General features: G+C 53.7%; 1 protein-coding gene across 1 annotated transcript in view; it reads left to right on the top strand.

Annotated features, from left to right (window-relative positions):
- Window positions 1–27,170, top strand: part of LOC126077377 (uncharacterized) — a 1,154,420-nt gene that overhangs the window by 272,846 nt on the left and 854,404 nt on the right. The window lies entirely within an intron of this gene.

Raw genomic sequence — 27,170 nt, 5'->3', positions numbered from 1 at the left:
AAAATGAACCCTCTGCGCTCCTGTAAATGCTTAGCCCAGTCCACGAGCCTAATCGATTAAGCCCTTTAAATTGCATTTATAAAAATAATAGTTTTAGTTGTTTGTTTGTTTTCAAGAACTTCAAATGCCTGTCAGGACATTGGTACGTTCCTAACATGAAAACCTCCCTAAGTACATGAGCTGCCCCAGGGAAATTTAACAAAATAAAGGATAACTTTGGCTAGTGCTTTTTAAAAGTTTAGTTAATTCCCTTATTTCCGAGTTAAAATCCCGAGTCCTCTGCATGGTGCCCATTAAACAGGTCTGGTCATCTGTGCTCCTGTCCACACCCCGTCGGCTGACCCCACTGGAGATGCCCAGACCCACGAGACCAAGCAGGTGCCATGAAGACACCTACAGCATTACATTCAGTGCTGGGGTCCCAGGCGGTGCAAACAGTTAACATGCCCGACTGCTAACCCAAAGGTTGAGGCTTGAGTCCACCCAGAAACACCTCGGAAGAAAGGCCAGGTGGGTGGTATACTTCTGACAAATCAACCACTGAAGACCCAACGGAGCACAGCTCTACTCTGAACACATGGGGGTGCCGTGAGTCGAGATCAACTGCATGGCAACTGTTTTTGTGTTTTTTGGTAGGAAACACTATCTATTGAGCACCTACTATATGCAGCCTGTCCGAGGTGCTCCGCTACATTATTTTATTGAACTTCCCAGAGTGACAGGGGTCATCACATTTTCCCCACGTGGCACAGTGGCTAAGAGCTCAGCTGCTAACCAAAATGTTGGCAGTTTGAATTTACCAGCTGCTCCTTGGAAACCCTATGGGGCAGTTCTACTCTGTCCTATAGGGACGCTATGAATCAGAATCTAACGGGTTTGGTGTTTTTTGGAGGGGTTTTTTTTTTTTAATCTTGTCCTGTGTGTTCAAGGCCTGGCTTCAGAATCGTGAGCCCATTCCCTCCTGAGGCCCTCCTGCCCCAGGAGCCTCTGGGCTATTGCTCAGCCAGTGGGCGAGAACCGATTAATTGTTTATAAAGCACTTAGACACTCTCAGGCAACAAGAACTCTGTCACACCAACATTATTTCATTACCATCCCTTGGAGACAGAGCCATCAGCACAGGTCTGAAAACAGGACTTGCAGCCAGTGGCTGGGGCCTTGCCGGCCTCAGGAGCAGCCCCATGGGGCTCTGGGCAGGTCACTTAACTCCTGCCAAAGCCCCCAGGGCCTGCCATGGTCTTGAGAGCAGAGAGTGCAGGCGGTCTCGGCTCATCCCTGTCCCTGAGCCCACTCACTGGGGCCCCAGGAGGCAGAGGGGCCATCCTGCTCCCCCTCTGCCTGCTGGGCGAGGGTAAGTGGGGGCAGGGTGGGGCACAGGCCACCCCCATGTGCTCCGGCCACCCTCAAGCATCTTCCTTCGCAGCACCCTTGTGTCTGGGCAGACGGAACGGGTCTGCAGACAGGTCAGGAGCAAGGCATTTGTTTGTTCCTGACATCTTGCATCTATGTGTGTTATCAGCAAACCTGGGCTGCCACAGGCACCTGGCTGGCTGCAGTCAGACACTGAATTCATCTGTTCATTCATTCACTCAGCAAGTGGTGAGGGTGCTTGCTATGAGCTGGCCTTGCCCGGGCCTCAGTGACACTGTGGTGAGCGAGTGAGATGCCTGTGCCCCAGGAATCTGTTTATTTTCCTACACTCATACTGTAAGTGCTGACTCCGTGACAAGGGCCAGAGAGGGTGCAGAGAGATGTCTCGCCCAGAGAGGAGGGTGTAGCAGGTTCTGGCGCCCCCTGATGCAGGGACACTGGGTGGGGGAGAAGAAGGGACTGTGTGTCTGGCAGATGGGGCAGCATGTGCAAAGGTCCTGAGCTGGAGGGGCACGTGGCCTCGAGGCCTCTGCTGCTCACACCCCTGTCCCCACTGGTCCGCCTGACCTGCCTTCTCCCCCCGTACCTCTGCTCCTCCTAAGGACCTTTAGAAGGGGATTGGGTCCAGCCCCAGCATTTGTCTCCCCGTGGCATTTGTCAATGCCTGGGCCAAGAGGGTCTGTGGAAGGGGGTGGAGGAAAGCGACACTCAGTCACTCCCCCGCCAGCACCCCCGTCCTCTGCCACTCTCCCCAGCTTCCCCTTTTTCCAGGCCTCGGGGGACCCAAAGCACTTTAGGACCATTTTTCTGGCACAGTCTCCTGCTCCTAGCTTCCTCTGGTCCGCGGTGGCAGCCCAAAGCCGCAGCACTATTGTGGGGTCTTTGGGGAGACCCCTGCTTCCTCCCCCCAACCCTCGATGATGTGCAGATGATGGCAGGGTGCTCCGCACATACCTCCTCCGGTCCCCGCTGCCCTGTGGAGGTGGGGGCCACTGAAGCCCTGGACACTGGTCCCCACACACCACAGCGAGCACCCCAGGTGAAAGGCGTCTGCTCTTGGAGACTCCCCAGTGCCTTGTGCCCCTGGCCACTGTCAGGCTGAGCTGCTCAGGAAGGGAGCTGAGCAGGTCACCGAGTCAACCCTGCTCCCCAGTCCGTGGTGCAGGACCTCGGGTGTCACTCGTTCTTTGCCTCATGTTTCTCATCTGTAAAATGGGGGCAATATCCCCCTCAAGGCAGCTGTGAGGGCTCCTGTGCTTATCCAGGGAGGGGGCAGCTGTGGCACACCTGCCCACCATTAGCAAACCAGACACACCCCTCCACCCTCTGGCCTCAGTTTCCCATTTGTGCTCTTGCTTGCTGATGCCCCCCCAGCCCTGTATTCTCTGATTGTCAAGGTGGCAGAGGGTGGGGGACTGCTTTGACCTGCAGGGGAGGGGGAATGGCAGTGGCCCTGGACTGCAGCACCCTTCCCATGGCCCCATCTCTTCAGCCATCTTGTGATGAGGAGGAAGCACCTGGATGAAGAGGAAGCACCTGGATGAAGAGGAAGCACCTGGATGAGGAGGAAGCACCTGGATGAGGAAGAAGCATCTGGGATGAGGATGGAGCACCTGGGGTGAGGAAGAAGCACCTGGATGAGGAGGAAGTACCTGGGATGAGCAGGAAGCACCTGGATGAGGAGGGAGCACCTCGGATGAGGAAGAAGCACCTGGATGAGGAGGAAGCACTGGGATGAGGAGGAAGCACCCGGGGTGAGGAGGAAGCACCCGGATGAGGAGGGAGCACCTGGATGAGGAGGGAGCACCTGAGATGGGGAGGAAGTACCTGGATGAGGAGGGAGCACCTGGGATGGGGAGGAAGTACCTGGATGAGGAGGAAGCACCTGGATGCGGAGGAAGCACCTGATGAGCAGGAAGCACCTGGATGAGGAGGAAGCACCTGGATGAGGAGGAAGCACCTGGGATGAGGAGGGAGCACCTGGATGAGGAGGGAGCAACTGGGATGGGGAGGAAGTACCTGGATGAGGAGGAAGCACCTGATGAGCAGGAAGCACCTGGATGAGGAGGAAGCACTGGGATGAGGTAGCCCCTCACAGCCAGCAGAGTCATCGGTGTGGCTGGTTTGGCAGTCCTGCCCGTGTGTGGGGAGGGGTGCTTGGTGGATGGACTGGGGGAGCAGTGGGGATAGCGGGTGCTGGGTGATGGGCTGTGGGAGCAATGGGGATGGGGGTGCTTGGTGGATGGACTGGGGGAGCTGTGAGGGGAGGGGTGCTGGGTGATGGACTGGGCAGCCAAGAAACACCTGGAACAGGATCAGGCCTCTGAGAGCGCAGGTGCCCAAGGAGGGGGCTGCCCCACACCTGCAGGCCAGTTGCTTAATAGTCCCTCAGGAGACTTGGTGGTACCCACTCGGCCAGGCCTACAGGGATGGTGGGCGTGGGGGCAAAGCTGGGTAAGCGCATTGGTGTGGACACGACTCAACAGCCCTTCTCCAAGCTCCTACTGTGTGCACCTGGCACGAGTGAGGGGAGGTCAGGGAGAGGGAGAGCCCACAAGGTCAGGGCATGAACTGTGGGCATGTACCAGTGGCAGGGAGCCCCCTGACCACAGGGAGGAAGGAGGCCACTCGTGAGCCAGATGCTGAGTCTAGAGCTTGCCCTCTAAGGAGGCAGGTATGGGTGGGTGTGACCTTGACTGGGGGGCACAGGTGAGTCTGGCCTGGCCCAATGGGTGAGGGATCTAAGAGGAGGGTCTGGCTTGGGTTCTTCATGGGAAGAGAACCAAACAACCCAGTTGCTGTGAGTCAACCCCGACTCATGGTTCCCCCACGTGTGTTGGAGCAGAAGTGAGCTGTGATCTCTCAGATGATAACGGCCAGCCAGGCCTTCCTCCGAGGCATCTCTGGGTGCCCAGGCCTGCTCTGCCCGCCAAATCACACCCTGGAAAATAACAGCAGGTGCAGGTTATTCAGCACTAACTGTGTGCCGGGTGGGGGGTGCTGGGTCGAGGAGCCTAGCCTCCTGTCCGGACCCGTGGCCCCGAGCCAGCTGACCAGCCCCTCTGAGATGAGACAGCTCCTGAGGACCCAGAGAGAGGGAGAACCATGACCACTGGCCACGGGGAGCAGTAATTAGGTATGAACTGCTTCCTAGTTGGCCCCTCAGGAAAGTGCCCCTGACCCCATCTGCAGAGAACAGCCCCACTGAAGTCTTCCAGCTAGGAAGGGCATCTCCCTGGCCCCAGCCCTTGTCCCCCCTCCTCCCTCTCCCTCACCTGCTCCTGCCTCCCAGGAGGGAGGTGGAGGGAGGTGGAGGGAGGTGGGAGCTCCCCCAAGGGGCACAGACTTGCTCTCTGCTGTCCCTGGCTGTGGTTGGGGTCCTGTGGGGCCCCTGGAAGTGGCCTGTCACTGGCTCCTGTTTCAGGGCCCCCCGGGAATGAGTCTCCAGGTCAACGGCCTCATGGAAAGAGGAAGCGCTGGGCTGGGCAGACCCTGAAGCCTGAGGGCGTCACTCACCCCCCTGAGCCCCAGGCTGGTGAGTGGTGTTGGGACAAACGCCCCCACACAGGCAGCCTCAGTGTCCCCAGACCAGCCGTCCCAGCTCCCCTCAGCACACCCCACCCAGAGCCCAGCATGGATGAAGTCCGCCCTGGTAGAGTCCAGCAGGTGAGCAGTAAGCAGGACCTCATGGATGTGGGCAGTCCTGCACAGCCCCTATCAGCTCCCTGAGCCGGGGACACCAGGGTGACAAAAACCCCCAGGCATCAGGGCCCTTGTGCCCCCCACCTCTGAGCAAGGTGGTTGGCAGGAGTCCTTCAGAGAGCTGGCACCCCTCCCCCAGGACCTCACCAAGACCCCCTCCTGGAAATCTGCTAATTGCTGCCATTAGCCACTCCCCCGCCCCAGGCTCCAGGCCAGGTCAATACAGACATTTGAAAATATCGTGGAAAGTGGACTGGTCAGGTCACCCAGCCTCACTCACTGCAGGAGAGCCGGGGAAGTGAGGGCTGCAGGGGGTTGCAGGCTCTGGCTGAGGCCAACTCAGGCTGTGCAGGTCCCCAGACACTGGCTAGGACACACAGGGGTGGGCGCCCCAGAACTACTGGGGGTCTGAGAGTAAGAAAGGCTGTGATGAGTGCTGGGGTGGAACACAGGGAGACTAAGCTGGGGCAGGGGCGCTCAACTCAGACCCAGAAGGTGAAAGGATGGCACCAGGGACATTGAAGGGCCCCCCGCAGGGTGCAGAGTGGAAGGTCCTGACACTGAGAGTCCCGGGGGGTGCAAGGTGGAAGGCCCTGATACCGAGGGCCCCGCGTGGTGCAGGGTGGAAGGCCCTGACACTGAGGGCTCCCCGCAGGGTGCAGGGTGCAGAGTGCAGGGTGGAAGGCCCCGGGCTGGCCATTGGAGTCAGGGAAGGGAGTTGGGAGGGAACATCTTACCTGGAGCTGGCTCTCAGCCCTGAGCTCCAAGGGGGGGTCTCCAAATGTGCTGTGAGGGGGGCACTATCTTCCTGTGGCAGTAAGGCACCAAGGTTCTGAAGGTGGACGGTGCCTTCTGGTGTCCCTCTGGCCAAACACAAGAGGAGGCCGGGAGGGGGCTAACCAGGGTTGATACTTGGTGGAAGGGTGGAAGGAGGTGTCAGGAATCATTCCTCAGCCACCCTTGGGGCTCTGATGGGGGCCACCATCACCGCCAACCTTGCTTGCTCCTCACAGCACCCCTCATGCAGGACAAACAGGGAAACTGAGGCACAGAGAACCCAAGTCACCTGCCTGGGGCAAGGCCAAAGTTTCAGGGGGGCAGTGTGAGCCTGGAGTCCACCTAGTGGACCGTCCCCCTCCCTTTTGCATCCCCACCTAGACCCTTTGCCCAGTGTCCCTCCATACCCTGGCTTCCAGCCTCCTGGTGTCTCCTGGCCTCACATTGCCTCCAGCTCCCCCAGGTCTTTGCACCTCCAGTGGGAATGGCCATCTCTGCCCCACCCTCTCCTGTACCTCCATGCTCTCTTGGACCCCTTCAGCCAGGCTCTCTTCCCCACTACTCGGCTGAAACCACAAAGGTAGAGGTCACCAGGGATCCAGGGCCAACTCCAGGTCCTACTGGACTCTTGGTGGTGTTGCTTCTCTGGACTCAGCTTCATGACCACTGCTCCTGCCCCTCACCCAGACTTGGGCCTCCTCCTCTCCCCAACTTCTCAACATCACAGCACCCCAGGATTTGTGCTTCTGACCTCTGCACTTTCCACACCAGGCCTGGGGGACCAGATCCATCTCATAGCTTTAGCATCTCCTTGATCTCCTCCTGTGTGCTGAATTCTCACTGAGCATCTCCTGTGTGTTGAGCACTCACTGAGCCCTTCCTGTGTGCTGAGTGCTCGTTGACCACCTCCTGTGTGCTGAGGACTCCCTGAACACCTCCTGTGTGCTGAGCACCCACTGAGCCTTTCCTGTGTGCTGAGCACCCACTCAGCCCTTCCTGTGTGCTGAGCACCCACTCAGCCCTTCCTGTGTGCTGAGCACCCACTCAGCCCTTCTTGTGTATAGAGCACCCACTGAGCCCTTTCTGCATGCTGAGCATCCATTGAACCCTTCTTGTGTGCTGAGCACCCACTGAGCCCTTCCTGTGTGCTGAGCACCCACTGAGCCCTTCCTGTGTTCTGAGCACCCACTGAGCCCTCCCGTGTGCTGAGCACTCACTGAGCCCTTCCCGTGTGCTGAGCACCCACTGAGTTCTTCCTGTGTGCTGAGCACTCACTGAGCCCTTCCCGTGTGCTGAGCACCCACTGAGTTCTTCCTGTGTGCTGAGCACTCACTGAGCCCTTCCTGTGTGCTGAGCACCCACTGAGCCCTTTCTGTGTGCTGACCACTCACTGAGCACCTCCTGTGTGCTGAGCACTTACTAGGCACCACCTGTGCAGGTACCCTAGGAGGAGAGTATCATCCTCCACGCTGGCTAGGTTTGAGGGAAAAAGATCAGGTACCACATGCCCTTGGTGCCTGGCAGGTGAAGGGCAGAGAACCGTGCCCTCTCGAGGTGAGGACCCATCTTGGGGTCCATCTTGCAGCCCTTGCTTGGGAAGGAATGGGGAACGTGAGAACCACGCACAGGGGTTCCAGCATTCCCGGATGCAAGAGACCACTGATGCCTGTTCCATGGCATCTCTTCTCCAAGGCACCCCTTCTCCATGGCCAGGCTGACCATGGAGGTAAGCCAGTTCCCCCTTGGCCAGCTTCACCTGGGCACCACGTCTGCACTGAGCCTGGCCCTCCTTGCCCACCACACTGGTGACAATAGCTCCCCTCCCTGTGCCATCCCCTCCAGGGACTTCTCCTCCCTGACCTGTTTCCATCCAGTGGCCAGGCTGGGCCTGAGAGTCACTGATCAAGGACTGGGCAGGGCAGTGACCAGTGCCATCACGTATGGACGGCAGAGCGAGTGGTTGGGACAGCACCTGGCCCCACGCCCAGGCAGGCCTGGGAACAGTTGGGCTGCTCTGCACAGCTGGACACACCTCCTGGCAGGCCTGGGACAATAATTAAGAATCAGGTTTCCATCGAAAAGCTTTATTGCCGGGAGGGGTTGTAAATCAATTGACAACGTTTTTATGGCAGAACGAAAATTAATTATTCAGTGTCGAACATGTTTCACTCACTTAACTGCTAGCAGATGGGAGGGAGCGGACAGCCTGACTCGGAGGGTAGCCAGACGATAGAGCCTAGACCGCCATAGAAACAGACCTTTCTGGCCCTCACACGGGGACACTGAGGCCAAAGATGGAGTCTCATCCAGGGTCCCGCAGCCAGGAGGGGTCGTGCTGTGGTTCATGATCGCTCTCCTGGCTTCAACGCCCTCACCCACTGAGCTAGAAACCAGGACCACCCTGTTTACATGACCACAAACGGGACACGTGGCCACAGTCAGTGGTGTAGACCCTTTGGTCGGAGACGCAGCAAGGGGGTTAGGCGGCAGACAAAGCCCTACTCCTGGCCACACGTTTGCCCCTTCTCCTCCCTGTTCCCATGGCCCCCTGGGGCAGAGCTCAGCCAGTGGGTCCTGTGGGAGCCCACTTACAAAGTGGTGGCCACTGGGACCCCTGGACTTGCCTCTGACATGCTCTCTGAGAAGCGGGTACAGCAGGCTGCAGGGGGCTCGGGCCTGGGGGTGAAGGACAGTCCTCATCCCTTCAAGGATCTCTGGTCCCCTCCCTGCAGTCTTCAAGGGGCCATGTGGTCCCCACACAGACCTGCTGCCTGAATCCTCCCTGGCTGTATCTGCACACGGCACAGAAACACACAAGATGGAACGGAGTTGCCGGCAGAACCTAAAAGTAAAGCCACTGACCGTTGGTCACGGAGGGAGCCCGGCCTTGTATGTGGTTCCTGGGGGCAGGGCCTGAGGCACCTGGGCACTCTGAGGGGGTGGGGGTGGGGGGCGTCCCTCAGGAGTGAACCGGCACCCACTGCCTGCCACCTTGACTTACTGAACACGACTTAAATTTCCAGAACAGCACAGAGGGTAAGGCGTGCCTTGTGGGCTGGGTGCACCTTGAAGACGAAGCAGGAACCCACTCACAGCCCCTCCACAGGGAGAAGAGAGGGTGGGATGGGCAGCAGAGACAGCCAGGCAGCTTGGCCCAGGGCAAGTGAGAGCCCAAGGCCTGGAGTGGCCAGGCCCCAAATGGACACAGCACAGGAACACCCTGGCAGCCAGAGATTGGATGCACCCCCACAGAGCCTCACAGGGGGCCAGTGCCCTCCCTTTGCTTCACTCCAGCACCCTGGTTCCTTGGGCACTGTCCTCCCCATTTCTGGAACGTTCTGTCTGGCCCCTGCCTCTCAGTACTTCCTCGTGCTTGTCTCCTCTTCATCCTGACCCTGCACACTGTGTGGCCCCTTCCCACTGCCTCCCGTCCCCCCCGTCTGTCCCCACATGTCCCCCCGCTCCAAGCCTGTGTGTGATCAGGCTCTGGGTGAGATGGGGCAGGCGGGGTCACTGCCCCTCTGGAGCAGAGCCCAGCAGGGGCCCGGCAGGAACCCAGGAGTTACCCTGAGAGGTTGGCTGGGCTGTAGCCTGGGCAGGGACATCACAGAGTGGACAGGGCAGTGGCCGGAGCGGTGGTGAGGACTTGTCTGTGGGTGGGGGACCAGCTCACAGCAGAGCCCTGAGCTGTCCAGGCCCCTGCCTAGGGCACAGTCCAGCATGCACACCCACCCTGGGGGTAGCAGGCCTGGGTTTGAATCATGACCGGAGGGATGAGGCGGCCCTGGAGGGCGGGAATGTGGGCAGAGCACGTTGGAGGGGCCTCTGCCACAGCACTTCAGAGTGCCTGAGGCCCCCTTTTCCTCACTTCTTAGCCTCACCACCCTCATGCAGAGATGAGGAAACAGGCTGGACGCAGGCCACAGCGAGCCCACCTCCTAGCCCGTGTCAGGAAGGAGAGACTCTTCCAGCAGCTTCTCCCAGTCAGTGTTGGAGCCGACACGGCCTCACAGCCCCTGCTCTTCATCACAGCCCCAGAATTTACACACCAGGCAGCCTGTCCATGAACCCTGGGCCTCATCTTTAAAATGGGGTGACAGCGCCCCCACTTAACCAAACCAAAACCCCATGGTCACTGAGCTGATTTCAACTGACGCCAATCCCACGTGACGGAGTAGAACTGTCCCATAGGGCTTTCTAGGCTGTAATAGTTATGGGAGCAGATTGCCGGGCCTTTATTCCTTGGCACCTCTGGGTGGGTTTGAACCACCAACCTTTCAGTGAGTAGTTGAGCACAAACCTCTTGTGCCACCACTAAGATACCTACTATCAGAAAAACAATAAACAGCAAGCGTTGATGAGGGTGTGGGGAAGTTGGAACCCTCATCCTCTGCTGGTGGGAACATAAAACAACGTGGTGGTTCCTCAAAAAGCTAAACATCGAGTTCCCATAGGAGCCAGCGATTCCTCTCCTAGACACCCGCCCAGGACGCTTGAAAGGGGGGACTCAACAGAAACCTGCACGCCGGCGTTCACTGCAGTGCTATTCACAGCAGCCCAAAGGTGGAAACAACCCGAGCGTCCACCAGCCGACGGATGGGTGTACACAGTGTGGCCCATCCGGACGATGGAATATCACGCAGCCATAAAGAGAAACTGAGTCCTGATGCACGCCACAGCACGGAGGGACCTTGAAAACATCATGCTGACTGAAGTAAGTCAGTCACCAAAGGACAAATACTGCCTGGTCCCACTTATACCAACCGTCTAGCACAGCAAATGCCTAGTGACATAGAGGTCACCAGGGGCTGAGGAGAGGGGAGAGAGGAGTTACCGCTTAAGGGGCACGGAGTTTCTGGGTGGGGAGGTGGGAAAGTTCTAGAAACGGCTGGTGGTGATGGCTGTACATGGTGAATGTTGCTAACTCCGCTCAACTGTACACGTAAAAACAGCTGAAGTGGCAAATGTTTTGGTTGCACATGTTTTATCGTAAGAACGCCCTTTGAAACATGGAGCAGGGGTCCCAGCCGGCCTCCCTCACAGGGTGGCCATGCAGGGTGCAGACGGCAGAGTCCCTTAGAAGTGGGAGGCTGTGTGGATACTGCCACCTGGAGCCCTTGGTGACCAGAAGCTGGCTTGCCTTTTTTTAAGGACTTAAACTGTCCCAAAAGGAGCAGACAACACTGGCACAGGGCGCGTCTGCCTGGGGCTGGAGGGGTCCGGAAGGCAGTGAGGTTGAACCTGTTCCCTGCACAAGCGTGGGGACTGATGGGCCCTGGGTGTCACCAAGGCCCTGCTTACGATCAGATATTAATATTTCCAACACAGATATTTACAAACCTCCCCTGGGGCCACGCTGATGGAATATTGGTGATTGCGCTCAGCTGAAAAGAGTATATTGATCTGGGGGAGAAGAGAGGGCACTTTTTTCTTTTTTTTAACTCAAACCCATAAAACACTGAAATCCATAAACCTCAAATTTCCGTGTGGCAGAGTGACATCCAATCCACGCTGTGGTCCCTGACTGGTCAATACGGCTCCATTAAAGGCCACCCCCCACCCCTGCTGGCCCCACCCCGGCCCCTTCGGCTGTCCAGATTAATACGGGCCTCGCCTCCGTGCCGTGTTTTAATTCTGCCTCCATTAGTATCACGTTGCCAGCTGATCGGCTCGGCTATTGATCCCAGGGAAGGACAGCTCAGAGGGCCTGGGCTCTGGCGAGGTCAGGAGGGGACACAGTGACAGCTTCTGCCAGCTGGAGGGCAGAGGCCTGGAAAAGGTTCCCAGGCTTCTCCTTCTGTGCTCACACACCGGTGCCTCCAAGGCAGACACGCAAGGAGTCAAAGGTTTGAGCTGGAACGGGTGCACCGAGGCCTCCATCATTCACCTGGGCTCGGAAGATGCCTGAGGTTCCCTGGTGGGCCCTGTCTCAGGACAATCAGTCCAGGGGAGCTTTGCCCCGGGACAGCTGGGGTCTGGAGGGGCCATTCGGGGTCTGGGCGGGCCCTGCCTCAAGAGGGGTGGGGCCTGAGGGGGGCTCACACTTGTTGAGCACCAAGCAGGCTCCCAAGACCTCTGTCCCGCTCTGTAGATAAGAAAGCAGGGGCTGGGGGAACGTGGTCTTTATTCAGGTGGTCGAGGGCCCAGCTACAAATCAGAAGTCCTATTGCCATTGAAGGATCCACGGTGGCACGGTGGTTAAGCAAGTGGCTGCTAACTGAAAGGTCGGTGGTTCAAGTCCACCCAGCGGCTCCACGGAAGACTTGGCAATCTGCTTCTGTAGCAATTGTTGTTGTTGTTAGGTGCTGTCAAGTCAGCTCCAACCCATAGTGACCCCACATACAACAGAACGCAACACTGCCTGGTCCTGTGCCATCCTCACAATCGGTGTTGAATTTGAGCCCGTTGTTGCAGCCACTGAAGCGATTACAGCCTTGGAAACCCTGTAGGGCGGTTCTACTCTGCCCTATAGGGTCCTATGAGTCAGAATTGACTCCGCGGCCACGGGTTTGGTCTTTTTGGTTTGACCTTGGGCCAGAAGGCCTGTTGGCACCACTTGGCCACGAACCGAAAGTTTGGTTGTTCAAACCCAGCCAGCAGCTCCAAGGGAGAAAGACATGGTGGCCCCCCCAAAAAAGAAAACAAACCCACTGCCATCGAGTCGATGGCAACTCATCGCAACCCTACAGGTGTGGCGGTGCGCTGCCGCTGACTCACCGCAACCCTACAGGCGTGGCGGTGCGCTGCCGCTGACTCACCGCAACCCTACAGGCGTGGCGGTGCGCTGCCGCTGACTCACCGCAACCCTACAGGCGTGGCGGTGCGCTGCCGCTGACTCACCGCAACCCTACAGGCGTGGCGGTGCACTGCCACTGTCTCAGGAAATCTTACGGGCCAGCTCTGCTCTGTCACAGAGGGTCACCGTGAGTTGAAACTGACGTGACAGCACCCAACAACACTGCCATTGACGAATGAGAGTCCGCACCCTGGGAACCAGCAGGCGCCCCGTCCCTGCCTGTCTCCAGGGAGAAGCAGGTTGACCTAAGGACACACTACTTCTCCAAGTCCCAGGTGTGTGCCCGCCTACAGCCCAGGTGTCCAGTGACCAAACGCTTTAGCTGTATGGTTGACGACATCAGCCTTACACACGGTAGCGCCTCCCCGAGCCCCATCCCGTAATAAAGGGTCACATGAGCTCGGACACCTCCTCCAAGCCCCAGGGCCTCCAGTCTGGAGAACCGCAGCCATTTTCCATAGGGAATGGAGGGACACAGCATGGGTCCACGTGAGCCCAGGGCCCTAGTGTCCCCGAGCAAAAGATACCAGGGGAAGCCACGAGGCGGGGCTGGTGTTGGGTACGCTGTGCAGTGGTGGGACATTGTAAGTGTTCAACGACAGCGTGAGAATTGCCAACCTTGTAAAACCCAGGCTGGCCGGCTGGCTGAGAGCGGCAGGAAAGGTGCTCCTGGGGCTTCCGCAGGGGTGGGATTTCAGGAAGGAGGGGGAGCCGTGGCTGGTGGCAGGAGGCCTGGGGAAGTGGAGCAAGCCCAGGACCACAGCTGGAAGGTCAAGAGGGGAGAGGAGGGAAAGAGGCCAGGCTATGGGAGCAGTTGTATGGAACCTGGGGGGGTTTCCCCTGCAGCTGGCAAACCATCCCCATTTCGCAGATGACGAAACCAAGGCTAAGAGAGGCAGCACTTGCCTCTCCCTCACACTGCCTCTTTGTGTCCTAAGCCCAGGAATTTGCAAGGCCCAGGAGCCTCCCTCTGGAGCTGGTCTCGATTCCCCATCTCCAAATGCACGTGCTGGGCCAGAGGCTCCCCAGCCTTCCAGGCCTGGCCTGCACCTGGCTCAGGGCCAAATCCGGTCAGCTGAGTGGGGGACAGAAAGGAGTGCCCACAGGCCACAGCGGCCACGCTCCTGAGCCTTGTCGTTGGCGGTTGCCTTCGAGTCGGTTCCGGCTCACGGCGGCCACCTGCACAACAGAAGGAAACGCGGCCTGCACCTGTGCCGTTCTCGTCACGACTGTTGGTATGTTTGAGTCCATCGTTGCGGCTGCTGTGTCAACCCATGTCATGAAGGGTTCCCCTTGTTTTCACTGACCCTCGACTTTACCAACCACGGTATCGATCCATTCGTCCTTCCTGATGAACGTGTCCGAAGTCAGTGAGGTGCAGTCGTGCCATCTTTGCTTCTAAGGAGCAGATTTGTTTCTTCTTCTGGCAGTCCACGGTGTATTCAATATTCTCTGCCAACACCACAGTCCAAGGCTTGGAATCCCCAAACGGTGGCAGTGACAGAGGCGGTTTGGGCCCAGAATCCCTGCATAACAACTCTCACGTGGTATCACGGCTGGCCCCTGCTCGTGGGTGAATTGCATCACGGAGAGAGGGAGAGAGCTGCTCAAACCCAGCACGGCTCCTCCAGACCCCAGCCGTGGGGCCAAGGGCCACGCTGCAATTAGGAGGAGGGCCTGGGGACCACGGCAGTTTCCATTCTCCGCCTGGGCCTTCGTCAGCCTGGTCAACCTTCTATATATAACCGTCTCACTTCAAATGTGAGCCAAGGTCTTCTCTGCTCGGGACCACAAATAACCTACACCACCTAGGGTCACAGAGTAAGGAGATCTGGGCTTGACCACAAGTACCGTGGCACCCGAGTGGTCAGATGTCGAAGGTCTCTGGCCAGTTGAGAAGGATCGTCACACCACCCTTTCTCTAAAGAGTGACACAGGAACACTTGCAGGGGCAGTGCTGACTCAGTGGTAGAATTCTCACCTTCCACGCAGCAGGCCTGGGTTCGAGTCCCAGCCAATGCACCTACTTGGGCAGCCACCACCCATCTGGGTGTCGCTGTGATGCTGAACAGGCTTCAATGGAGCTTCCAGGCTAAGATGCACTAGGAAAAAAGGCCTGGCAATCTACTTCCGAAAACCAGCCAATGAAAACCCTATGGATCACAACAGTCCAATCCACGACCAGTCATGGGGATGGCACAGGACTGGCCAGCATTTTGCTCCATCGCGCACCGGGAAGCCGTGAGTTGGGGGCCGACTTCAGGGCAGCTACCGCCACCGCCACCAAGAACTACTGCGCACTTTGCTTCTGAACACAGGAGGTGATTTCTCCCACTCTGCTCCCCAGCGCAGTAGGGGCTGGCTATGCAGAGTGGTTGTGTATCTCAGCAGTTAGAATCATCTTCCGACAAACTGCCTGGCAGCTGAGAGCCCCCTCACCCAGGATCACCAACATTTGTAATCAAAGGATCAATATATCACCCGAGACCCCCCTGGGGAGGCCCGAGTCCCTGCCACCCCCTCTCTGGTTGCAGAATTAAAAGGCGAGGTTGTTGTTGGTGTTGTACTGGGTGCGCTGCGGGGTCCCGTTACACAGGGTTCTGTTCCACCAGCTCACATTGCCAACTCGCTGGAGGCCCCACAGGAGCCAGAGCCTCACATGGGGTTCTGGGGGTGGGGGATGTGTGGGCTGCCGCTGCCGTGCCCTTTCTTCTCCTAGACACACAGAGCCTTGGAGCTGCCAGAGCCCAGCTTGCGTTCCAGGCACAGACAGTAAACCAGGGGCCTGTTGGGGGCTGAAGGTTGGCGCTGAGCCCCAGAGCAGCCAACTGACCTGCTTTAATTGTATTAACTCTTTTAGGAATTCTCAAAAGGCCTAGGCTTAGCATATAAAGTCCTACATGAGAGAAACATTGCTCCCCAATCCATCTGGAATCACCAACCCTGTGTGCACTCACAAACACACACACACACACACACTGTGGATTGAACTATGACCCCAACAATATATGTTGTAAGTCGTAACCCCTGTAGCTGTGGTTAAAATCCCGTTTGGGAATGTTTTTTTGTTACGTTAATAAGGCAGTATTAGTGTAGGATAAATATCATGTAGGGAGTGTCTGAAATCCATCTCTTTTGAGATATAGAAGGCCAGATTAAGCAAGCAAGCTCAGACAGAGGGGGAGACACAGGTCACATGAAGACCACCAAGGAGACAGGGAACAGAAGCTGTGAAGAGACAAGAGCCTTCCCCCAGAGTGGACAGAGAGAGAGCCTTCACCTAAAGCCAGCGCCCTGAATTTGGACTTCTAACCTGAGCTGTGAGAAAATAACTATCTGTTCATCAAAGCCCCCCACTTGTGGTATTTCTGTTATAGCAGCACTAGGTAACTAAGACACGCTCGCACATACTCCACACACATACACACATGCACATAGGCACACATGCATGCATACATACACACACATGCACACATACAGCACACACATGTGCACAGGTACACACATGTATACATGTGCACACATACATGTGCACACATGTGCGTGCAGCGCACACATACATGCATACACATGCATGGACATACTCGTGCACACGTGCAAACATGAATACATGCACACATACATGCATGCAGTACACACATACACACATGCTCACACACACATGCTCACCCACATGCACACACACTCTTCATTCCAACGATCGAATCCCCCTGTCAGTTCTCCTAAGTCACATGCTACTTCACAAGCTGTGCCTTCGAGAAAGCCCTCTGCCTGCTGGATCCCTGTCCCTTTCACAAAGACAGGGGAGGAGGGCCAGCACACAGAAAGTCTCTTCACCTCCCCGTTGGGTCAGAAAGGGCTCCTTAGAGCCCCTGCACAGATCACATGTGAGGCCACCTCATTAGCCTCCACCAGAAGACTGAGCACCTTCAAGGCTGGGCCACCTCTCAGTGGTGCCTGGTACATAGTAGGTGCTCAGTAAACATTAACCAAATAAATACATGCTTCCATTTCTGATCAATGAATGGCCTTCTCACCGGAGATTCGGGCCCTTCTGCCTCCACCAGCTTCACCAGAACCACCCATCTCATCACTGGCTGAGACTCTGCCGCCTCAGGCCAATACAGGTCATTTCAAACATCAGAGTCTCTAGAAGCTTCTGGAGATTCCTTAAGAAAGGGGCACTGTTCCCTCTCCCCCCACAGTCAGGGTTGGGGTTGGAGCACCCCAGCCTGGCAAGACCTTTTTAGGCACATGCCATTGAAGTGTGAACTCAGGATGAACTCCGGGGCCTCTTCCTGGGCTGCCTGTCCCCCATTGCAGGCTGGGGTCCCACTTCTCAAGAAGCAGACTGCAGCCTTCCTCCTCAACAAAGCAGGGGCCACCTGGCCCAGGACAGCAACTCTCAGCGGCAGCTTCATTTTTAAGTGAGAAAGATATTTTCTGGAAAATGTATCAAGTACTCTGTTATGGATTGAGCTGTCTTATGGATTGAACTGTGTCCTCCCAAAATGAGTGTCAACTTGGCTAGGTCATGATTCCCTGTATTGTGTGATTGTCTACCATTTTGCCATCTGAAGTGATTTTTCTGTGTGTTGTAAATCCTACCTCTATGATGATAATGAGGCAGGATTAGAGGCAGTTATGTTAACGAGGCAGGACTCAATCTACAGGATTAGGTTATATCCTGAGTCGACCTCTTCTGAGGTATAAAAGAGAGAAGCGAGCAGAGAGGAGAGAGGGCCTCCTACACCAAGAAAGAAGAACAGAAGCATACATTCTTTGGACCCAGGGTCCCTGCACTGCGAAGCTCCTAGACCAGGGGAAGATTGATGACAAGGACCTTCCCCCAGAGCCAATGGAGAGAGAAAGCCTTCCCCTAGAGCTGGCACCCTGAATTTGGACTTGTAGCCTCCTAGACTGTGAGAGAATAAATTTCTGCTTGTTAAAGCCATCCTTGTGATATTTCTCTTACAGCAGCACTGGATAACTAAGACAAATGGTGTTCCCCCAAAAGATATGTTGAAGTCCTGACACCTGTACCTGTGAATGTGCTCCTGTTTGGAGATAGGGTCTTTGAAGATCTTATCAGTTAGGTTCACATGAAGTCACACCAGAGTAGGGAAGGTCCTAGTCCTAATCCCCTCTAAGAGGTGTCTCCGGAAGGCGAGAGTAGACACATAGAGACACACACCAGGAAGACCGTGTAAGGATCTGTCTACAAGCCAAGGAACACCAAGAAATGCCCAGCGCCACCAGAAGCCAGAGGAGACATGGAAAGATCCTTCCTTTTATGGATGAATTGTGTTCCCAAAAATGTATGTTGAAGTCCTGACCCCTGCACCTGTGAACATGGCCTTTTCTAGAAATAGGGTGTTTCTTTGCAGATGTTCTCAGTTAAGGTAATGAGGTCATACCAGAGTCGGGCAGGTTCTAATCCCTTCTGAGAGGTGTCTTATAAAAGAGAAGGACAGACACAAATGGACACACACAGGGGGAAGGCAGATATCTTGTGAAGAGACATCTACAAGCCAAGGAAGTCTCTGGAAGTAAATGTGGAATGATTTCCCCCTGGAGCAGACAGAGAGCATGGCCCTGCTAACACCCTGAATTCAGACTCCCAACCTCCAGAACCATGAGACAACAAATCTCTGTTCTTATAAGCTACCCTTTTTGTGTTATTTGTCACGGCAACTCCCGAACACTAAGACCGGAGCCAGAAAAATCTGATCCATGGAGTCCTTCCACGCTGAGCACACGGATCCTTCAAGTCCTGTAGTAGAGGTGACCAATCAGCTGCTGACTGTACTGTCCAACCCCTAGCGGCAGGTCTGAGCAGAGGTCTGATTCAGATCAACCCCACATTGATAGTCAGAGAGCTATGGACACGTAGGAGGTCACCAAAGAAAGGGTGCTGAGGGAGAGAAGAAGGAGCCTCTGCAAACCCTGGGGAACACTCAGGAGAGAGATGGGCAGAGATGGGAGGTTCGGAGGGAGGCACAGGGAGTAGAGGACAGTGTGGAGGGAAACCCATCCAGGGGACACACGCAGTGATGCTCTGATCAGCCCCCCAACCTAGTGATAAATGGACACCATCCAGCATGGTCTACAGGAGACAGACACATCCATACTGACATACTCAGTCTGCAGGACAGCCTTCGGCAGGGACAATGAATAAATTACACCCACACGTGTTTTATTCTATAAAGAATGAAAGGAGAGAGTCACAGAATGGATGATGGTGAAGTTGGTTATGTGATAATGATGGCAATAGTGACGACGGTGGTGTTGGTTGTGTGATAAGGATGGTGATGGTGATGGCGAAGTTGGCTGTGTGATAACAATGGTGATGGTGATGATGGTGAAGTTGCCTGTGTGATAACGATGGTGATGGTGATGCTGGTGATGTTGGCTGTGTGATAACGATGGTGATGGTGATGGTGATGACGGTGATGTTGGCTGTGTGATAACGATGGTGATGGTGATGGTGATGACGGTGATGTTGGCTGTGTGATAACGATGGTGATGGTGATGACGGTGATGTTGGCTGTGTGATAACGATGGTGATGGTGATGCTGGTGATGTTGGCTGTGTGATAACGATGGTGATGGTGATGACGGTGATGTTGGCTGTGTGATAACGATGGTGATGGTGATGGTGATGACGGTGATGTTGGCTGTGTGATAACGATGGTGATGGTGATGACGGTGATGTTGGCTGTGTGATAACGATGGTGATGGTGATGGTGATGACGGTGATGTTGGCTGTGTGATAACGATGGTGATGGTGATGACGGTGATGTTGGCTGTGTGATAACGATGGTGATGGTGATGACGGTGATGTTGGCTGTGTGATAACGATGGTGACGGTGATGGTGATGACGGTGATGTTGGCTGTGTGATAACGATGGTGATGGTGATGGTGATGACGGTGATGTTGGCTGTGTGATAACGATGGTGATGGTGATGACGGTGATGTTGGCTGTGTGATAACGATGGTGATGGTGATGACGGTGATGTTGGCTGTGTGATAACGATGGTGATGGTGATGGTGATGGTGATGCTGGTGATGTTGGCTGTGTGATAACGATGGTGATGGTGATGGTGATGATGGTGATGTTGGCTGTGTGATAACGACGGTGATGGTGATGCTGGTGATGTTGGCTGTGTGATAACAATGGTGATGGTGATGACGGTGATGTTGGCTGTGTGAAAACGATGGTGATGGTGATGCTGGTGATGTTGGCTGTGTGATAACGATGGTGATGGTGATGACGGTGATGTTGGCTGTGTGATAACGATGGTGATGGTGATGGTGATGCTGGTGATGTTGGCTGTGTGATAACGATGGTGACGGTGATGGTGATGACGGTGATGTTGGCTGTGTGATAACGATGGTGATGGTGATGGTGATGACGGTGATGTTGGCTGTGTGATAACGATGGTGATGGTGATGACGGTGATGTTGGCTGTGTGATAACGATGGTGATGGTGATGACGGTGATGTTGGCTGTGTGATAACGATGGTGACGGTGATGGTGATGACGGTGATGTTGGCTGTGTGATAACGATGGTGATGGTGATGGTGATGACGGTGATGTTGGCTGTGTGATAACGATGGTGATGGTGATGACGGTGATGTTGGCTGTGTGATAACGATGGTGATGGTGATGACGGTGATGTTGGCTGTGTGATAACGATGGTGATGGTGATGGTGATGGTGATGCTGGTGATGTTGGCTGTGTGATAACGATGGTGATGGTGATGGTGATGATGGTGATGTTGGCTGTGTGATAACGATGGTGATGGTGATGGTGATGATGGTGATGTTGGCTGTGTGATAACGATGGTGATGGTGATGGTGATGACGGTGATGTTGGCTGTGTGATAACGATGGTGATGGTGATGACGGTGATGTTGGCTGTGTGATAACGATGGTGATGGTGATGGTGATGACGGTGATGTTGGCTGTGTGATAATGATGGTGATGGTGATGATGGTGATGTTGGCTGTGTGATAACGATGGTGATGGTGATGGTGATGACGGTGATGTTGGCTGTGTGATAACGATGGTGATGGTGATGGTGATGACGGTGATGTTGGCTGTGTGATAACGATGGTGATGGTGATGACGGTGATGTTGGCTGTGTGATAACGATGGTGTTGGTGATGCTGGTGATGTTGGCTGTGTGATAACAATGGTGATGGTGATGACGGTGATGTTGGCTGTGTGAAAACGATGGTGATGGTGATGCTGGTGATGTTGGCTGTGTGATAACGATGGTGATGGTGATGACGGTGATGTTGGCTGTGTGATAACGATGGTGATGGTGATGCTGGTGATGTTGGCTGTGTGATAACGATGGTGATGGTGATGACGGTGATGTTGGCTGTGTGATAACGATGATGATGGTGATGACGGTGATGTTGGCTGTGTGATAACGATGGTATGGTGATGCTGGTGATGTTGGCTGTGTGATAACAATGGTGATGGTGATGACGGTGATGTTGGCTGTGTGAAAACGATGGTGATGGTGATGCTGGTGATGTTGGCTGTGTGATAACGATGGTGATGGTGATGGTGATGCTGGTGATGTTGGCTGTGTGATAACGATGGTGACGGTGATGGTGATGACGGTGATGTTGGCTGTGTGATAACGATGGTGACGGTGATGGTGATGACGGTGATGTTGGCTGTGTGATAACGATGGTGATGGTGATGACGGTGATGTTGGCTGTGTGATAATGATGGTATGGTGATGCTGGTGATGTTGGCTGTGTGATAACGATGGTGATGGTGATGACGGTGATGTTGGCTGTGTGATAACGATGGTGATGGTGATGGTGATGACGGTGATGTTGGCTGTGTGATAACGATGGTGATGGTGATGACGGTGATGTTGGCTGTGTGATAACGATGGCATGGTGATGCTGGTGATGTTGGCTGTGTGATAACGATGGTGATGGTGATGGTGATGACGGTGATGTTGGCTGTGTGATAACGATGGTGATGGTGATGACGGTGATGTTGGCTGTGTGATAACGATGGTGATGGTGATGGTGATGACGGTGATGTTGGCTGTGTGATAACGATGGTGATGGTGATGGTGATGGTGATGCTGGTGATGTTGGCTGTGTGATAACGATGGTGATGGTGATGGTGATGATGGTGATGTTGGCTGTGTGATAACGATGGTGATGGTGATGGTGATGACGGTGATGTTGGCTGTGTGATAACGATGGTGATGGTGATGACAGTGATGTTGGCTTTGTGATAACGATGGTGAGGGTGATGCTGGTGATGTTGGCTGTGTGATAACGATGGTGATGGTGATGACGGTGATGTTGGCTGTGTGATAACAATGGTGATGGTGAAGTTAGCTGTGTGATAACAATGGTGATGGTAATCAAGTTGGCTGTGTGATAATGATGATGATGGTGATGATGGTGAAGTCGGCTGTGTGGTAACGATGGTGATGGTGATGGTGGTGATGCTGGCTGTGTGATAACAATGGTGATGGTGGTGAAGTTAGCTGTGTGGTAACGATGGTGATGGTGATGCTGGTGATGTTGGCTGTGTGATAACGATGGTGATGGTGGTGAAGTTAGCTGTGTGATAACAATGGTGATGAAGCTGGCTGTGTGATAACGATGGTGATGGTGATGATGGTGAAGTTGGCTGTGTGATAATTGTGGTGATGGTGTTGATGGTGATGTTTGTTATGTGATAATGGTGGCAATGGTGATGATGGCGGTAGCAATTATGGGCAAGCAAAATGCTTTAGAAAAAGCAATGCCCCGATGAAGCCGTGGTGGTGCAGGTGTAGAACTCTCACCCTCCGTGCAGGAGACCCATGGTCCATTCGCAGCCAGTGCACCTCATGAGCAGCCACCACCTGTCCATCAGTGAAGTTGCGTTGATGCCGAGCAGGTTTCGGTGGAGCTTAGACTAACACCTGCTTTCCTCCACACACCAAACCAAAACCAAACCCACTGCTGTCACGTTGGTTCTGACTCATAACAACCCTACAGAACTGCCCCATAGGATTTCCAAGGAGCAGCTGGTGGATTCGAGCTGCTGACCTTTTGGATAGCAACCGAACTCCTAACCACTGCATCACCACTGCTTTCCTCCCCAGGAGCCCCAAACTCACTGCCCAGGCCCCAGAACTATGGGGGAGCCCTCCCCATTGCCAGAGGCACCACCGGCGCTGTACTGAGGCTCCAAATACCCTGACAAGACATGTCATCAACGTGAAAATCTCGCCATCAGCAGGGCCGGCAGCTGGCCTCCTATTATCGCCAAATGAATGACTCCGTTTAGAGAAGTCGTTTGGGGCGCTGCTCCGGACAATGACTCCTGTCAAAAGATTTACCGAGGCTCATGGCGATGCAGCGGAGGCAGAGGCCAGGCTCAGAGCTGACCAGCTCATGCGGAAAACAAAGATTGCTGTGTGAACCATTTGCTGCTGAAATTCATGCCTTTTGACCCCAAATGGAGAGACAATTCATCCAACCACCTATTTCCACTGGAGCTTGGAAATGCTGTAAACAGCTGGCTGTGATGTGGGTCCTCACATTGGGCTTCAGTGGAAACAAGTCTTCAACCACACTGTTGGAGGGTGCTGTTCATTAATTCATGTCACCACCACACGTCGCTTTGATAGCATCTTCCAGGAGAATTCAATTTTAAAGCCTGGTGCTTGGCAGAGCTTCCCATAGAGGAAGGAATATGTGTCCCCCAATCCCATGATGAGGACTATAAAATTAGTTTATTTACTCCTTGGCTTCTAGGAAGCTCAGAGGCCAAGAAAAGCTTAAATATGTCAACAATTTACATATGTTAGTCCTTTATGTTACAATGTGTGCATTCTCTTTTAATTTAATCTTGTAGATTCTATTTGGATTACTCTTGTAGTTTCTATTTGGATTTTATTTTGTATGTTTTATGTGTCTTATGCTGTAAGCCACTTCGAATCCTTTGTTGAAAGGGTAGGAGTATGAATAAAATAAAATGGCGAGGAGAGCGGGGAGATGGGAAAAGCACAAGGGTGGAAGATGAAGACGTGCCTTCTGGTCCTGACAGCTGACCAGTCATTGGACCATGTGACTCCATGTGAAATATCAGGTGACTGACTCAGAACAAACACCCGTGTCAAAATGACACGTTAGGATGGCGATAATGGTGCTGAGAACGCACAGGTGCAGGGTGTTGACTGAGCGCCAGGCACCTGTGTGACGCTCACTGCACCATATGAAGCAGGAACCGTTATAGCCCTGTTTTACAGATGAGGAAATCGAGCTGTGGCAGCTTTAAAACATGTCTGCAAATTCTTGGACATCCTCGAATCAAGAAGGAGGGTCATAGACCTGCCTCCCATTGACACACGTATACACACTCACACACACTCACACCTTGAATCTGACTGGCTTGTGCTCATTTGTAACTGTAATGGATTGAATTGTGTACCCCAAAATACGTGTCTACTTGGCTGGGCCGTGATTCCCAGTATTGTGTGGTAGTCCTCCATTTTGTCATCTGATGTGATCTTCCTGTGTTGTAAATCCTCCCTCTATGATGTTAATGCAGCAGGATTAGAGGCAGTTATGTTAATGAGGTAGGACCCAATCTACAAGATTAGGTTGTGTCTTAAACCAAACTCTTTTGAGATATAAAAGAGAAAAGTGAGCAGAGAGACCTGGGGACCTCATACCACCAAGAAATAAGAACAAGGAGAATAATGAGTCCCTTGGACCCAGGGTCCCTGCATGCAGAAGTTCTTCACCTGGGGAAGATTGATGCCAAGGACCTTCTACCAGAGCTGACGGAGAGAGAAAGCATTCCCCTGGAGCTGATGCCCTGCATTCAGACTTCTAGCCTACTAAATTGTGAGAGGATAAATTTCTCTTTTTAAAGCCATCCACTTGTGATATTTCTGTTACAGCAGCACTAGACAACTAAGACAGTAATCAGTGAAGCAGAAGAGAGGTTAGGAAAGAAAAGACCATGTAGCATCTGCTGGGTCGTTAGAACACCCATGCCAAGAGCCCTGAGCTGCCCCGGAAAAAGTTCAACTCCCTCAGGCTGCCTTGTTGTGAGGAAGACCGGTGCATGGAGAGGTCACACAGAGATGCTCTGGTAGACAGTCCCAGCCTTCCCAGCCCAGGCCCCAAACAAGTAAGTGACAAGGCTTCAGATAACTCTAGCCCTGTGATAGTTAAGGTTGTGTGTCAGCTTGGCTGGGCCATGATTCTCAGTGGTTTGGCAGTTATGATGTAGTCTGGCAGTTGTGTCATGATGGAATCACCCCCAAAATCAGGTCTGATATAATGTAATCACCTCCACGATGAAATCTGTTATGAGAGGACAATCAGTTGAAAGGGAGTTTCCTTGGGGGTGTAGCCTGCATCTAATATAGGCAGACTCTCTGGCAAGGCTCACTGGCCTTTGCTCACTCTGGATGCTGCAGCTGGCTCCAGTTCGCCCGACGTCTGGCTCTTGGCACTTGAGCTAGCAGCTTCCCTGCCAGTCTTGAGATGCATCAGCCTCCACAGCCTGCGAGCTAGAGGCCTGCTGTCTGACTAGCCGATTTTGGGTTTGCCAGGCCCTGCAGTTATGTGAGTCAAGAGAAGCCTCCATCCTAACCCACAGACTTGGGACTTTGAAGCCTCTACAATCTCATGGGCCATTTCCTTGATATAAATCTCTTTCTATATATATTTATAATCTGGTTTTGCTTCTCTAGAGAACCCAGTCTAAGACAAGTCCCTAGCCCTCAGGTCACCCTGAACTTTTCAATCTTCCCAGCAGAGACCCCAGACTTTGTGAAGTAGAGATAAACTATCTCCCACTAGGTTCTTCCCTTAGTGGTTGTAGTGTGATGCCCTTGAGTCTGGGATTGTTTGTTATACAGCAGCAGAACTAAGATTTTGTGTCTGAAAGTGTATAACGTCACCTGAAAAATTCAAAGCATTAACTTTGGTCCTGGGCATGGACAAGAGGCTAATAGGGCCTTGAAAAGACTTCCAAAAGATCTTCAGAAAAAGAAACAAAAGTATTATCAGAAACTTCAGGGAAAGGGACCCTTGTTGTATAGTACCCCAAAGGAGAGCAACACTGTCACCAGCAGTAACATGGACAACAGCGATGGACCTAATTACCTCAGTGATCTAGCTCAGGGGCTGGCATGATGTTGATGATGGTGATGTCATAATGGTGGTGATGATGATGATGGTAATGGTGACGATGGAGATGATGATGATGTTGGTAATGTGATAATGGTGGTGATGACTGTGGTGATGATGATGATGGTGTTGATGTTGGTGTTGGTGACGAAGATGGTGACGGTGGTAGTGATGATGGTGATGGTGACGATGGAGATAATGATGATGGTGATGTTGGTAATGTGATAATGGTGGTGATGATTGTGGTGATGATGGTGTTGATAGTGATGTTGATGATAGAGATGATAATGTTGGTGATGATGATGGTGATGTTGGTTATGTGATACTGGTGGTGATGGTGATGATGGTGGTGATGATGATGATGATAGTGATTACGACGGTTAAGATTGTGTGTCAGCTTGGCTGGGCCACGGTTCTCAGTGTTTATATGTGATCACTCCCATGATGGGATCTGCTGGGAGTAGCCAATTAGTTGAAAGGGAGTTTCCTTGGTTGTGTGGTCTGCATCTGAATATAAGTGGACGTTCTGTCTTCTGTCTGCTCTGGATCCTATGGTTGGCTCCTGTTCTTCTGACCTCCGGTTCTTTGGACTTGAGCTAGCAGCTTACCTGCTAATCTTGAGATTCATTGATCTTCATATCCTGTGAGTGGGAGCCGTGCTCTCTGACCTGCCAGGCTTGGGTTCACCAGCCCCTGCAGCTACGTGAATCAGGAGAAGCTTTGCAATCTTGCCTGCCAATCTTGGGATTCATCAATCTTCACAGCCTGTGATCAAGAGCTCTGTTCTCTGACCTGCCAATCTTGGGTTCAGCAGCCCCTGTGGCTATGTGAATCAGAAGACTCTATCCTGATCCACGGACTTGAGACATTCCGGCCCCTACAGCAGCATGAGCAGTTTCCTTCATAGAAATCTCTCTCTATATATATATATATATTTATACACTTTACTGGTTTTGCTTCTATAGGGAGCCCAGCCTAAGACAGTGATGACGGTGACATTGGTGGTGATGATGATGGTTATGGTGGTGGTGATATTGGTGATGGTGATGATGATGATTTGAGAATGAGGGCAAAGGTGGAAGGAAGTGTCAGTGACAAGAATGGTCCAACTCAAAATTTCAGAAGCCACTGGCAGTATTGTATCCATCACAGCTATTTCATGTCCCAGGCCCACTGTGTGTACAAACGGTGTTATGGATTGAATTGTGTGCCCCCCAGATGTGTATCAACATGAGTAGGTCATGGTTCCCAGTATAGTGTGGTTGTCCACCATTCTGTGATCTGATGTGATTACCCCATGTGCTATGTGCTCTCAGCAGGTGCAGAGAGAACTGACTGTG

Source organism: Elephas maximus, chromosome 5 (assembly GCF_024166365.1).
Source record: "Elephas maximus indicus isolate mEleMax1 chromosome 5, mEleMax1 primary haplotype, whole genome shotgun sequence".
Lineage (NCBI taxonomy): Eukaryota > Metazoa > Chordata > Mammalia > Proboscidea > Elephantidae > Elephas > Elephas maximus.
Note: the sequence above shows the minus strand (reverse complement) of the source record. Positions and strands in the feature narration are given on the sequence as shown.